The sequence below is a fragment of the Scyliorhinus torazame genome, chromosome 3 (genome assembly GCF_047496885.1).
Source record: "Scyliorhinus torazame isolate Kashiwa2021f chromosome 3, sScyTor2.1, whole genome shotgun sequence".
Classification (NCBI taxonomy): domain Eukaryota; kingdom Metazoa; phylum Chordata; class Chondrichthyes; order Carcharhiniformes; family Scyliorhinidae; genus Scyliorhinus; species Scyliorhinus torazame.
The window spans coordinates 140,745,684-140,761,014 of NC_092709.1; positions in this window are offsets into that span (position 1 = coordinate 140,745,684).

The window sequence follows — 15,331 nt, forward strand, 5'->3', positions numbered from 1 at the left end:
TGTTAAAACGAGGCAGATATCCACCCAAGAGACTGTCTTGCTAATGCGCATATATATCCTTAAAATAACAATGTTAGTTATGGCAGAATGTGTCGGATCTGTGTTAAAGTGTTTGATTAAATAAAAATGCCTGGGATTCTAAAGGAGTAACGAGGGAGGGGTGTTATGTATCAGAGTAACACTATTGGCTGTTGTAATGTCACGTGTTGTGCAATGATGTCATTGGAGCGTTTCGCTGTTTTTTTGTGGAGTTCACTATTGAACCCTGTTTGAGCAGCTTCTCGTAAATAAACCCCTTGCACTAAGTTATACGAACGTGACGCATGCCACCTCTGATTCTTTCTCTTTGCAGCTACAACAAAGAACATAACAGGCTCAGTGTCTGATTACTTTCCTCTGAAGTCCCTCGGGATATTTTGTGATGCTAAAGGTGCAACAGTAAAGCAAATTGTTTTCGTAGGGAATGAGGTTTTTAAAGTGGTAATGAGAAAGTTAGAATAAAACGCAGTGCTCAAAAGGAGACAGTCAGTGTTGAGTCCACCGATGTTCTTAGTTTATATAAATAATTTGGACGGGCATAGAGAGCATAATCTTAAATTTACTGAAAGTTTGATTGGGGAATGGCAAAGCAAAATACTTCAGGCAGCATAGATAGTTTAGTGGAACAGGCAAAAGGTGGACATTGTGGGGGCGATTCTCCGATATTGAGGCCAAGTGTTCGCGCCGTCGTGAATGCCGTCGCATTACACGACGGCGCAAACAGGGCCCGGACACGACCTATACTGGTCCCCACGGCGCTGGAGCGGTTCATGCAGCTCCAGCGTCCTTACGCGGCGCCAAATGGGCACCACGCCAATCCGCGCATGCCCAGTTGGTACAGCCCAATCCTGCGCATGCGCAGTTGGGCCGCGCCATCCTGCGCATGCGCGGGGTATGTCTTACGCACGCCAGCCGCTCACCAACATGGAGCCGGTGTTCTGGGGCTGCACGCGGAAGGAGGTAGGCCGGGGGGGGCGGCCCGCCGATCAGTGGGCCCCGATCGTGGGCCAGACCCCATCGGAGGCCACCCCGGTGAAGGAGCCCCCCTCCCCCCCTGCCCCCCCCCCCACAGCCCCCCCCCCCCGCCCCCCCGCAGCGTTCCTGCTGGCAGTGACCAGGGGTGGACGGCGCCGGTGGGAACCTGTCATGTCCTAGCGGTCGCTCGGCCCGTCCGGGCCGGAGAATCGCTGCTCGCCGGTTCTCCGAGCGGCCCGGTGCGAATTGTGCGCCGCTGGTTTCCGGGGGGTGGGAGAATCGCGTGCAGGGGTCGGGGCAGCGTGCCGCGATTCGCACGGCGATTCTCCCACCCGGCGCGGGGGGGGGGGGGAGAATAGCGCCCTACATTTCAAGTTGGATTGCTATGATGCAATGCAATTGTGGAGGAAAAAAACAAGAAATGGGAATATGCTTTCAATAGAAAGGTACTAAAGGGTGTGAATAAATAAAAAACGTTGAAATGCAAACTCATAATTTCCTGAAACTGCTAGTAGTGGGAGACAAAGATATGAGGCCAACAGCATGAAATTTATAAATAGGACCATAAGAGTAAAGAAGTAATTATAAATTGGTGCAGAACATTGGCAAGGACACACAGTTGTACAGCGCTGTGTGCAATTTTACATGTTCCATTATAGAAATGGCATTAAAAGGGTTGTAAACCTGCAGCACGCCAAGGAGGAAACTACAGTTTTGAGATGAAATTTGAGACATTGGGATTTTTTCCACTGGGCACATGAGGCAGAGGGAAGATTCAATAGTCAGTATTTAAAATTTTAGTGCTTGGGGAATCAGTGATAAGGGGTTATTAGGAGCTGGTTTAGCACAGTGGACTAAACAGCTGGCTTGTAATGCAGAACAAGGCCAGCAGCGCGGGTTCAATTCCCATACCGGCCTCCCCGAACAGGCACCGGAATGTGGTGACTAGGGGCTTCTCATAGTAATTTCATTGAAGCCTACTTGTGACAATAAGTGTTTATTATTATTATCAATGCAAGGGCAGCACGGTGGCTCAGTGGGTTAGCCCTGCTATCTCACATCGCCAAGGTCCCAGGTTCGATCCTGGCTCTGGGTCACCGTCTGTGTAGAGTTTGCACATTCTCCCCGTGTCTGCATGGGTTTCGCCCCCACAACCCAAAGATGTGCAGGATAGGTGGATTGGCCACACTAAATTGCCCATTAATTGGAAAAATTTAATTGGATACTCTAAATTTGTAAAAAAAAAAATAATTATCAATACAAAACATTAAATATTTATCCAAACTCTCCTGAAAGGGTGCACTGATTTGTACCTCAACCATTCAATATGACAAATATTTCCATACTCCAAAAACTCTTATGTAGAAAAATAAATCTCCTAACTTCTCACTCATTCTCTTAGTTTTAAATTACTCCCAGTCTACACACAAACATGGCAACCTGCAGATCTGCACCTCGCTTTGGGGAGGCTGGCCTCGCCAGGCTTCTCAACGTCGTTGATGCGAGAAGAGACATCCTGTCCCCCCCAAGGGGTTGGAAGACCAGCCGCAGGATCACTGATAGCACCTGGGAGGCAGTGGCAGCGGCTGTCAGTGCGGGCAGCGTGACCAGGAGGACCAACATCCAACGATCTCCACCAAGCTGCAAGTATAAGTTACCACCTCTATCCTGGCATCAGTTCTGCCTGCCACCCCTCAAATTCCCAACCCGCCCCCCAATCACTGGCTGACAACTCGCACCCTCCCCACATCCGATCTTGGTGCTTGCTCCTCAGAACCCACTGGCATCCACCAGCATAACTCCTTCATGTCCAGGTGCGGTGGCCTCACATGCCACCTGCTATAGACTCCCACCCCCCGACCTATCAAGCTTGGGGTTCACAATGCCCGCTCTTTATCCCCGCAGGAGAACATAACCCATAATAAGCAGGAAAGGGTCAAGATGGGGACGGAGTACCAGAGATTCGAGTCCTCACAGCCGATGAAGAACAGATCTTGGAAATTGTGGGGTTGACTGAGGAGAGAGCAGCCACTGACAGTGAGGCTGGCCTGTGCGTAGAGATGAGGATCCACTGCCCCTTCACCAGATGACCTGCCACAAGTGAATTGTTCATGTCAGACAAAATGATCCTTCCCTCTCACTGACCATATTTCCTTTGTCTCGCAGGATCGCTAACTGATGAGGTTGGGCCATCCGGAGTAATTCCCCCTCGACCTGCAGCAGCTCTGGGAGAACATTGTCAGCATCTGACTGGACCCAGCTGAGTCCTTGGATCCAACAGGCCTCCGACTGCTGACACCCTTGGATGTTCCTGCCTCCACCTGATGTGCATCATCAACTGTGTGGTGTTCGCCAGATTGTGCCCCAGAAGCCTGTCCACTAATGTTGCCCACCGAGGTGTGTGTCTCTGCGCTGGTGGAAGGTGGGGGTGACAACCGTGATGCCTCAATGGTCTCTCGGAGCTCTCCCCACCAGGGGCTCTGACTGGGAGTGGGTGTGCCGGGCGAAATTTGCCAACACAACTGACTTGCTGATGACACTCTGAGAGAAGGCGGGACAGCCATGGTAAGGGTGCGGAGGCTTGGGAGATTTGAGTGTCCCGGAATGAAAGACCTAACTGCTAGCCGGTCGCTCTCCTTCTCCAAATCATTCCAAATACAAAAATGAATGTTGGTGTCGATCGCATAGAGATTGCCCTTGTTCTACTTGTTGTATCCGTGGCCAGCGGATGTCGCCAAAGGCATCAAGGCCAATGCAAACTGGAGCCTGCACCACCTCTGTAGATGGCCACCACACATCCTCAAGACGCGGCCACCCATCAGACTGAAGAGGGCGCCAGAAGGGGAGACCAATGATCAGCAGGGGTGTACAGGAGTCAATGGTCCTACAATGAGACGACGGATACCATGTGCCGCAGAAGACTGCGTCTCAGCAGGGCAACAGTGCGGCACCAGTGTTCTTGTTCTCTTGTCAGGGAAACAGTGACTCCAGATGGCTCTGCCTCATCCGATGGTGATCCTGCAAGGCAATGGACATGGGTTCAGTGAAGGGAAGGATAATTGTCTGGGACAGCAATAACTCACTTGAGACAGGTCACCTGAATGAAAGTGCAGTTGGTCCTCATTTCTCTTGTGCAGGCCACCCTCGCTGTCAGTCACTGCTCTCTCCTTGGCCAACCTTGCGATCTCCAGCGCAACAGTCATGGTGGGATCAACTATAAGGTGCACACAATCATACACTGCAATATATCATAGCTCCTTTTAAAATTAATGACCCATACTGCATATATATATTTATCAGGCAATATTTGTAAACAGATATTGGGCATTGTTATTTAACTCGGAACTTTCTGTGATTAATGAATCTTGAAAAGGGAAAGAATGTCATGCATGATTGGGGGACAGGTGCTGCCTCACGGTGCCAAGGATCTGGGTTCGATCCCGGCCCCGGATCACTGTCTATGTGGAGTTTGCTCATTCTCCCTGTGTCTGCGTGGGTTTCATCCCCACAACCCAAAGATGTGCAGGGTAGATGGATTGGCCACGCTAAATTGCCCCTTAATTGGAAAGAAAATTGAAGGGTAACAGGGCTTGGGTGGTGGGGGGTGGGGGGGAGGGGGGGGGGGGGGTATTGGGAATAAAGGGCCCAATATTTCTCTCCCGACTTCGCCTGCTGCACACCATCTTTAACCAGTCATGACTCTAAGGACACATGTTTCTCGTTTACTGCATAATCAATTCCAAAAGTATCCCTTAATCTAGTAAAGCTGTGTTTAAATGAGATGCTAATGTATTAAAAAGAAATTCCTGCCACTTACCATCGGGAACCACAATCCACCACCGAATTAATAACCAACTTTCATCCCGTCATCGGGAAGCCACCATTTTTCCTCCGTCCAGGACAGAGCCAACCACTTTTTTTAAAATGTATTTTATTACAAACATGTATCAAAACAGGTTACAGCGAATAAACACCCTGGGAAATATACTTTCCAACAATCAACCATACAGTCTGTACAGATTTTTCCTCTTTTTCACTACTCCCCTCCCCCGCGACGAACAGCCCCTCAAACACAGTCACAAACATCCTCCACCTTTCCTCAAAACCCCCCGAAGAGCCTCTTAACTCATATTTTATCTTCTCTAATCGCAGGAAGTCATACAGGTTACCTAACCAGGCCGCTACCCCCGGTGGTGATGCCGACCGCCACTCCCGCAAAATTTGCCACGGTGGCAATCAAGAGAGGCGAAGGCCAAGACATCGGCCTTCCTCCTCTCCATGAGCTCTGGCTTCCCTGAAACCCCAAATATCGCCACCAAAGGGTTCGGGTCCACCTCCTCCTCCACTATCCTGGCTAAAACCGCAAACACCCCCGCCCAGAATCTTCCCAATTTTTCGCAACCCCAAAGCATGTGCCCATGATTTGCTGGCCCCCGCCCACACCTCTCACACTCATCTGCTACCCCCTGAAAGAACCCACTCATTCTTGCCCGAGTCATATGCACCCTGTGCACCACCTTAAACTGCATCAGGCTCATCCTTGCACAAGAGGAGATCCCGTTTACACTACGCAGTGCCTCACTCCATACTCCCCAATTGATCTCCCACAGAGCCATCCACTTGATCAGCAGCCAGTCCCTCCACCATTGGTAAACCATAGAGAGCATTGCAACAACCTAACAACGTTTCTTTGACAGCACCTCTGAAACCCACAATTTTCACTGAAGGATATAAGAACAGGTACAGAGGAACACTAACCATTACCACCTAGTCAGATATCATACTGACCAAAGAATCATCCAGGCTCGAAATGTTAGCTCCTTTCTCTGTCCACACACGCTGTCAGACCTGCTGAGATTATCCATTATTTTTTGTTTGTGTATCATATTGTCATCATCAATTCTTCATCTTAAGTGGATCAAAATGCTGGAATACCCAACCCAAGGAGTGTGGGAGTATCTTCACCATATGGAAGCCAGCAATTCAGGAAAAAGGCTCACCACCGGTTTCTTAGGGCAACTAGAAATGGGCAATGAAGGGCAGTACAGTGGCGCAGTGGTTAGCACTGCTACCTCAAGGCACCGAGGTCCCAGGTTCGATCCCGGCTCTGGATCACTGTCCGTGTGGAGTTTGCACATTCTCCCCGTGTTTGCGTGGGTTTCGCCCCCACAACCCAAAAAAAATCTTAGGTTCCAGAATGGAAAATCCAGGCCCAGAAGTGGAACTTGGTCAGCTTGCATCAGCAACAAGCAAATCATTTATCTGCTGTTCCATTGGCAGAATTTATTTCAAATTACAAAAGATATGCTTGTTATTGGACATTCTGAATTCTCCCTCAATGTACCTGAACAGGCGCCAGAATGTGGCGACTAGGGGCTATTCACAGTAACTTCATTGCAATGTTAATGGTAGCCTACTTGTGACCCTAATAAAGATTATTATTACTATTAATAACCCAATTTTCTTTCATGAGAAGAATAAGCCCAATGGTAAAACAAATCAAATTTGATGCTCTATTGAATTATATTGTTAACAATTCTGTTTCTCATTGAAATAAAACAGTTTTTAATAAATGTTTTCATTTAATGTGTGATTGTGTATTCTCTAAACCCAATGCACTGCCACAGAACAGCTGGAAAGGATCCACAAACCATGAATTGCCACATGGACATTTTTTTCAGACCAATTCCATTAGCTGCTGAATAAAACCAAACTGTATTTTCCAAAAGAAAAGAAAGGATATTGAAGGAATTTAGCCTCAGTTTTATAGCATTGTTGTTATAATAAATAAAGCAGTTTGGCCAGTCAGTCATGATCTGTTTGGACAATGTAATCTGAGGCATTAGTACAGTATTCATTGAAAGATCGCAGAAATATTTGGAATTTACAGCATAGAAAGAAGCCACGTGCCTGCACCTATTTGCCAGCTCTTCAGCATTCATTCAGTTCAACAATATTGTATCTATTATCAGCAGTTAAGAAGGCAAAATGGTATGTTAGCCTTTATTGCGAGAGGATTTAAGTACGGAGTAAAGTGGTCTTAATGCAACGGTATAGAGCAGTGGTGGGTAACCTGCAGCCCGGGAGAAAATGCGGCCTACCAGGGTTCTGCGTCTGGCCCACGATTCATTTTGTTGATTGTTGGCCACGCGCAAGTTGCCACACTCTGCTCATTTCCATCCATGTAGTTTTTTTCCTACCGGTATGACTGAAGTGATTTGCACATAAAGCAAGGCCAAGTGAAGTGAGGCGTACACACCATTGACTGTGAAAGCCCTACACTGCATCCAAACTTTTTACCAGGTAAAGTTGATGACAGTTCTATTAATATACGGATGATTAAGCATTTTCTATAACTTGTTATGAAATATTTGGCATGTACTAAATGTATTCAATCTTATCCAAGGGTCATAGTTAGTGAACATGCTTAGATTTCAATATTGCAGCCCACTAAGGCGAAGGAGGGCTACTCATGCAGCCCACTCACTAGCCTAGGCTGCCCATCACTGGTACAAAGCCCTGGTGATACCACACCTGGAGTATTGCATACAGTTTTGATCTTGTTACCTAAGGAAGGATATATTTGTTATAGAAGAAGTACAACGGATGTTCACCAGTCTTATTCCTGGATGGTGGGATTGTTTTATGAGGAGGGATTGTGGCGATGGACCTGTATTTTCTAGAGTTTAGAGAGGTGACCTCATTCAAATGTATAAAATTCTTACAGGGTTCAACATGGTAGATACAGGAAGGATGTATGCCCTGGCTGGGAAATCTAGAACCAAGAGCCATAGTTCAGAATAAGAAATTGGCCATTTTGGAAAGCTGCACCTGGGGAGGCAGTGGTGTGTTGTGTAGCCACCTGGGTTGGCCACTTCCCGACTTTAAAATGGAGATCCGCTAAGAATGCAGGGAAATTCAGTCAAACTCAGGAAAAACTAGCAGGTGCAAAGTTTCCTGTATATCAGAACTTGCAGGAACCCAGACAGCACTGAAACTAACAGCCATCTACATACTGATGAGCGATCCCCGGGAACAATTGGCAACAGTTAAGGTAAACAATGCCAAGCCAGACTCCTCGGCGCCAGCAGGAGCCAAGACAAAGGAAGGCCAACGGAACTTAGGAACCGCCCAACGATCAGGGAACAGCTCCAGTATTGGAGAAATCGATCCAAGTGATCAGAACTTAGTCCAATCACTTGGAACCAGGTATGGGGTCCGCCCAAAAGGGCGCGAAGCCCCTGGGGACTATAAAATAGAGTCCCCAAGTTCAATTGGTCCTTCTTGGCAGGGTCTCTCAGCAGCTCGAAACAACCCTTGACCGTGACCTGCCTAGTAGCTGCACCAACCAAGTAAGTTTCCAGTCAATGCTCGCTATGAGATAGGTGCTCCTAGCCACCAGTCCATACCAGCTTTGAATCCCGCAGACTCAGAATCGAACGAAAGGCCATTTGTTCCCCTGACCTGGTGGGCCAGTTCCAAAGCTAAGTATAGGCCTCTTAGTGTTAGAGATAGTCTAGTAATTGGAGTTCTTTACATGAGTAGTGATTGACTGTTGTTGCTAACTTTTGGTTGGTTCAATTGGCTGTTTTATAACCTTTGCTCTAGAGTCGCCAGGTATCTTTATGATACCGCCATGAGGTTCAAGTTCAAGTAATGATCAATAACTCAACACACCAATTAGTAAGATTCAAATCAATACACATTTATTATACACAGTAAATCTCTACTCATGCATAAACTCTACTTTCTAGGCTATTTCTATAACTAACAGGTCTATACTTAGCTTCGGACTGGCCCACCAGGTCAGGGGAACAAATGGCCTTTCGTTCGGGTTCTGAGTCTGCGGGATTCAAAAGCTGGTATGGACTGGTAGCTAGGAGCACCTATCTCGTAGCGAGCGTTGACTTGAGGCTTACTTTCTTGGAGGCCACCGGACAGTTCACCCTCAGGGGTTGCCTCGCGTTGCTGAGTGACACTGTCAAGAAGAGCGATTTGAACTTGGGGGCTTTACTTTATAGTCCCCAGAGGCTTCCCGCCCTTCGGGGCGGACCCCGTACCTGGTTTCAAGTGATTTGACTTTGTTCCAATCGCTTGGTTCGATTTCTCCAATACTGGAGCTGTTCCCTGATCGTTGGGCGGTCTTTAAGTTTCCGTTAAGCTCTTTTGTGTTGGCTCCTGCTGGCACCGAGGAGTCTGGCTTGGCTTTGTTTACCTTAAAATGTTTCGATTGTTCCCGGGGATCGCTCATTACTATGTAGATGGCTGCTACATTACTATGCAGGTGGCTGCTTGTATCGATGCTGTCTGGATTTCTGCAGAGTCTAATACACAGTAAACTTGCACCTGCTAATTTTTGCCTGTGTTGGCTGAATTTCCCTTCAGCCTTTTCGGTTCTCCATTTTAAGTCGGGAAGTGGCCAACTCAGGCGGCTACACCCCCTCCTTGTGATCCTAACGCGAAGTGTGAAGGATCACATAACTGCGTTGTCTTCATTCCCTGACCCGGCGGGCATTCTTCTATGGCCTCTACACTGACCATAACTGTGCAAGAAAAATTTTAACTAACATTGTAAGTGGCGCTAGGTCAAAACAGGGACATGCATTCCAAAATAAAAAAACGGTACCTCTAACTGTCCTCACTAAACTACACTCACTCATTCAATCATACTAACTTCCTTAACAATACAAACAAAATCATAGCAGCATTATTCACATTTTTCCTGGCTTGGCAGTCAAGCTCAGGATTGTACAATCGCTCATGAAACACATTTCTTTATTCACAAAAAGAACGCAAACGAATGTTCTTTATTATAGATCGCGGGGGTCGGGGGTCTGGTCATAACTGAAAATAGGGGATCTTATCCTATATACCGGGGTGCGAGCGCGGTAGGCGGTCCTTCTCCATTTCCTCATGCAGATAGTCTGCACGATGCTGCAGAGTATCGTCAACACTAATAGGGATTCCATTAAGTAGGACAGGGAGTACCAGGTTATAAGCCTGTCACACCAAGATGGTGTGGTGTCGCTTGTGACTGGGCTCTGGGTACTATGGGGAAGTGAATCATTAACGTCTGGGGGGTGTTGGGGTCAGGGGGTTCGCGTTCGCGCGCAACCAAATGTTCATTAGGGTGATGAGCAACACGGAGGATGTCCTCATGGTTCTTCTTCTTTCTCTTCCCTTCGCTGGAGCTTCTGGAGTTCTGTGGGATCAAGCATAGTGTCTGTTACTATCTTGGTTTAATATCTCGTCAGTTAGTATGTCTGTCCTCTGTCCTTCAGTGCCAATTCTCCCTTTACAATTTGTCACCATGTGTGACTCCCTCATTTGTTTTTTAAACCGAATATTCCGGACAAGACACACTTAACAAATACTGAAACAGTGCGAGCCGTCTCGCAGGCTGAGCGATTTACCATCCAAATGTTTGAGGATGTAAATAGCATAGGGATGGCAACCTAAGGGTCGCCTGAAAACAAAACAAAACTTTTTGAACAAAACTTGGTGAAATGAGGTGCAAATGGGCTGCGACGGGTAAGATTTGGATGGAGTCCCCGGGCAGGACGGCGACCAATGCCGTGTGTACTCTACCCGAGCGTAGCTGATCAGAGGGGGGGTCCTCAGGCAGGGCGGGTCCCAATGCCATGTCTCCACTGCCTGAGCAACCGACAAGAACGGGCAAAAATGAACGGGGGTCTGTGTTTCTGTCAACAGACGAGTTCCTCGGAACTGGTGTCTGGGACATTAACAAGTCTCTGTGGACAAACTAGTTCCTCTGAACTAGCGTTCGGGACAAACTAGTTCTCTGACTGCCAGTGAGCGTCAGAAGGGTGGTGGCGTGGGGCCGTGAAATTTTTTTTTCGATCTTACAAACAACACTTAACAATACCACTACAAACAACATTAAACATGCTGCAGGTTCCATCAGAAAGGACACCGTTTTCTCCCAAGCGGTTCCTTTTTAAAACATCATCTGGACACCTCAGTTATCGGTTGCGAACAGGGTCGCAAAGGGGTTCTCGTTTTGGGAGTCAGACTCAAAGTCGTCATCTTCTCCAGGATGCCAAACTCTGGAATGGATCAGGGCTGATAGGGCTGCATGGTGCGATTTGGGGTCCATCCCGTCATTCCGGACGAGTCTGTATGAATTATCTCGGTGCCAAAAGGTGGTGTCTAGGTCTGTGGGGATGGAATCGGGGTCGTAATCGTAGGTCGGTGGTCGGTGTTGGGGTTTATTGAGGATCGTGATGAGGAAGGGATCACTCGAATCGTGGTCAGATTTGCTGGGTGTGAGTCCTGTTGCCTGGGGATAGGCAAATGCTGTGGGGTGCTCGGTTTTCTTTTGCCTGCACTTATTGAGACCATCTACGGGGTCACCCCTGTTATACCTGATCGTGTCTAGGAGGCACCCTTGCATTTCTGCAAGGGTGCCTCCTCCTACATTCTGTGGGTCAGGAAGGGCTGCTACGACCGAAGGGTCTAAACTCAAAACTGTGAGCTTTACTTGCTCTCGCTCATCCAGGCCGTACATGGTGGCCTGCTGTTTTACTCTGGCAAAGAAGTGGTGGGGGTGTGAGGTGAGGAGGAACGGTGTGATTTTCTCGCACGCGTCCCATAATTGGGTCACTGTTCAGAAGGTGGTGTACAGAAATTCCGTGTCGTCCGATGAGGCTGTGTGGTGGGTGGTGACTGGGTTCATTGGAGCCTGGACTATCTGCTCTGTGGCGGGTTGAGGTGCTTTTCTCTTCTGGGGCTTTCCCTGCGCACATGTTCCCTGAACATATCTCTGCGCTGTCTCACTCAATTCTTCCCAATCAAGGCCGTCTTCCTCATCTAACTGTGATCCAAAGGATTCCTGGAATCCTTTTTGAACTGAAAGCAGAGATTGCAGTTCTGCAATCTGCTTCCGGCACTTTGCATGATCTAATGAGCTTTGTCTTTGCTCTGTGGTGGCAGCATGGAGTGCTCTTAACGCTGCCTTCAGGTCACTACACTACCTCTGCAATGCCTCTACCTGCTTCTCGGTTTCCTCTCGTACCAGGACTGCACGTTGCGTGTCCTGATAGGTCTTTTCGTACTGGGATTGGAAGCTGCTTAGGTGCGCCAAACAAGACTGGTGTGCCCTCTTGGCATCATCCACCTCTCCATCCTTTGCTGCTAACTTCCTCCTTAACTCTACATTCTCTTTCTCTACCTCACTAACATCGACCTTGCTCATTCGATGTATGCCTTCTATCTCTCTTCGGAGCGTCCTAACGACCTCCTCTGTGCCTCGCAATTGTGCCAAACAGGACACGATTGCCATCGGCTTGCGAGCTTTTCCTAAGCTCTTCTTGTGAATCTCGCTCATGTTCTCCCACCAAGTATGTCCTATACTCCCGGGACCTGTTTCCTCATTTTCACAGAATTCGCTCCAAAGGGGCCATCCTTTCCCTTTGAGGTACTTTCTGATTTCCTCTTCCCAAATGGGACACTGTCCTACTCTCCTGCTGGTCGCTGCGACCACAAATTCTTCGGGGTTCATGAGGCATTGCATTGCCTGCATTGCCATCTTTCCTCTCTGAATACTTCTCTTGAAATTTGGAACAAGGGGTATTAAGGCGGTGCTGTAATTACGGGTACGGCTTTCGCTATTTTCCGGAATACAAACTCCCGACAATTTTTTCGCAACAAAAAAAATCTATCAGTATTACCTTATCGCCCTGTTAGTTACGCATGCATTAACACATTTCCGAATTATGAGGATTGATCAGAACTGCTTGAACACTTGTGGTTTTTTTGTTCCCAATTGGACTTCTAATTCAAATTTTAGTTCTCCCGGAGTGGTTAAGCCACTTCTAGATCGGGTCCTGTCAGGATGTCGCCAGTAATATGTTGCTAATTTTTGGGTGGTTCAATTGGCTCTGTTTTATAACCTTTGCTCTGGAGTCGCCAGGTATCTTTATGATACTGCTACGAGGTTCAAGTTCAAGTACTGATCAATAACTCAACACACCAATTAGTAACATTCAATTCAATACACATTTATTATACACAGTAAATCGCTACTCATGCATAAACTCTACTTTCTAGGCTATTTCTATAACTAACAGGCCTAGACTTAGCTTCGGACTGGCCCACCAGGTCAGGGGAACAAATGGCCTTTCGTTCAGGTCCTGAGTCTGCAGGATTCAAAAGCTGGTATGGACTGGTAGCTAGGAGCGCCTATCTCGTAGCGAGCGTTGACTTTTTTTTTAAAATATATTTTATTGAAGTTTTTCAAACAAAGATTTTCCATTTTTACAACTTAATAAAGAAATATACATTAAACGTTATTTAAATAATATATTAAACTAACAACAAATAAAAAAAGAAATACACAAGAAGCGAATATCAACAACTTAGCAAAGAAAAAAACAAAAACACGAAATAATACTCCCCCCCCCCCCCTCCCCCCTGGGTTGCTGCTGCTGTCTTTTCTGTTTTTCCATTATCGTTCCGCGAGATAGTCAAGGAACGGTTGCCACCGCCTGGTGAACCCCTGGGCCGATCCTCTTAACGCATATTTTATTCACTCCAGTCTTATGAACCCTGCCATGTCGTTTATCCAGGCCTCCACGCCCGGGGGCTTCGCTTCTTTCCACTTAAGTAGAATCCTTCGCCGGGCTACTAGGGACGCAAAGGCCAAAATGTCGGCCTCTTTCGCCTCCTGCAGTCCCGGTTCTTCTGCAACCCCAAATATAGCTAACCCCCAGCTTGGTTTGACCCGGACCCCCACCACCTTTGAGATCACTCTTGCCGCACCCTCCCAGAACTCATGCAGTGCCGGACACGACCAGAACATGTGGGTGTGGTTCGCCGAGCTTCCCGAGCACCTCCCACACCTGTCCTCCACCCCAAAAAACCTGCTCAGTCTTGCTCCCGTCATATGCGCTCTGTGTAGAACCTTAAATTGAATCAGGCTAAGCCTGGCACACGAGGACGAGGAATTTACCCTACTTAGGGCATCTGCCCACAGCCTCTCCTCAATCTCTTCCCCCAGTTCCTCTTCCCATTTTCCCTTCAGCTCCTCTACCATCGCCTCCCCCTCGTCTCTCATCTCCCTGTATATTTCGGACACCTTACCTTCTCCAACCCATGCCCCCGAAATCACTCTATCCTGGATCCCTTGCGTCGGGAGCTGCGGAAATTCCCTCACCTGTTGCCTCGTAAATGCCCTCACTTGCATGTATCGGAAAGCATTTCCTGGTGGCAACTTATATTTTTCTTCCAATGCTCCCAAACTCGCAAACGTCCCGTCCACAAACAGGTCCTTCAGCTTCCTAATTCCTGCTCGCTGCCAACATTGAAATCCCCCATCTATCCTCCCCGGGACGAACCTGTGGTTATTCCTTATCGGGGACCACACCGAGGCACCCGTCACTCCCCTGTGTCGTCTCCACTGTCCCCAGATCTTCAAAGTCGCCACCACCACTGGGTTTGTGGTGTACCTTTTCGGGGAGAACGGTAGCGGCGCCGTCGCCAGCGCTTTTAGGCTTGTTCCCTTACAGGACGCCATCTCCAGCCTTTCCCACGCCACACCTTCTTCCCTCATCCACTTACACCATCGACACATTGGCGGCCCAATAGTAGTCACTCAGACTCGGCAGTGCCAATCCCCCTCTGTCCCTACTGCGCTGCAGGAACCCCCTCTTTACCCTCGGGGTCTTTCCCACCCACACAAAGCTCGTAATGCTCCCGTCTATTTTTTTGAAAAAGGCCTTTGTAATCAGGATGGGGAGGCACTGAAACACGAAAAGAAACCTCGGAAGGACCACCATCCTGACCGCCTGTACTCTGCCCGCCAATGACAGGGGCACCATATCCCACCTCTTAAAGTCCTCCTCCATCTGCTCTACCAATCGCGTCAGGTTAAGTTTATGTAAGGTTCCCCAGTTCCTGGCCACCTGAATCCCCAGGCATCGGAAATTCCTTGCTACTCTCCTCAGCGGCAGAACATCTATCCCCCTGCCCTTTTCCCCGGGGTGCATCACAAAAAGTTCGCTCTTTGTGAGCGTTGACTTGAGGCATATTTTCTTGGAGGCCGCCGGACAGTTCACCCTCAGGGGTTGCTTCGCGTTGCTGAGTGACCCTGTCAAGAAGAGCGATTTGAACTTGGGGGCTTTACTTTATAGTCCCCAGGGGCTTCCCGCCCTTCGGGGCGGACCCCGTACCTGGTTTCAAGTGATTTGACTTTGTTCCAATCGCCTGGTTCGATTTCTCCAATACTGGAGCTGTTTCCTGATCGTTGGGCGGTCTTTAAGTTTCCGTTAAGCTCTTTTGTGTTGGCTCCTGCTGGCAC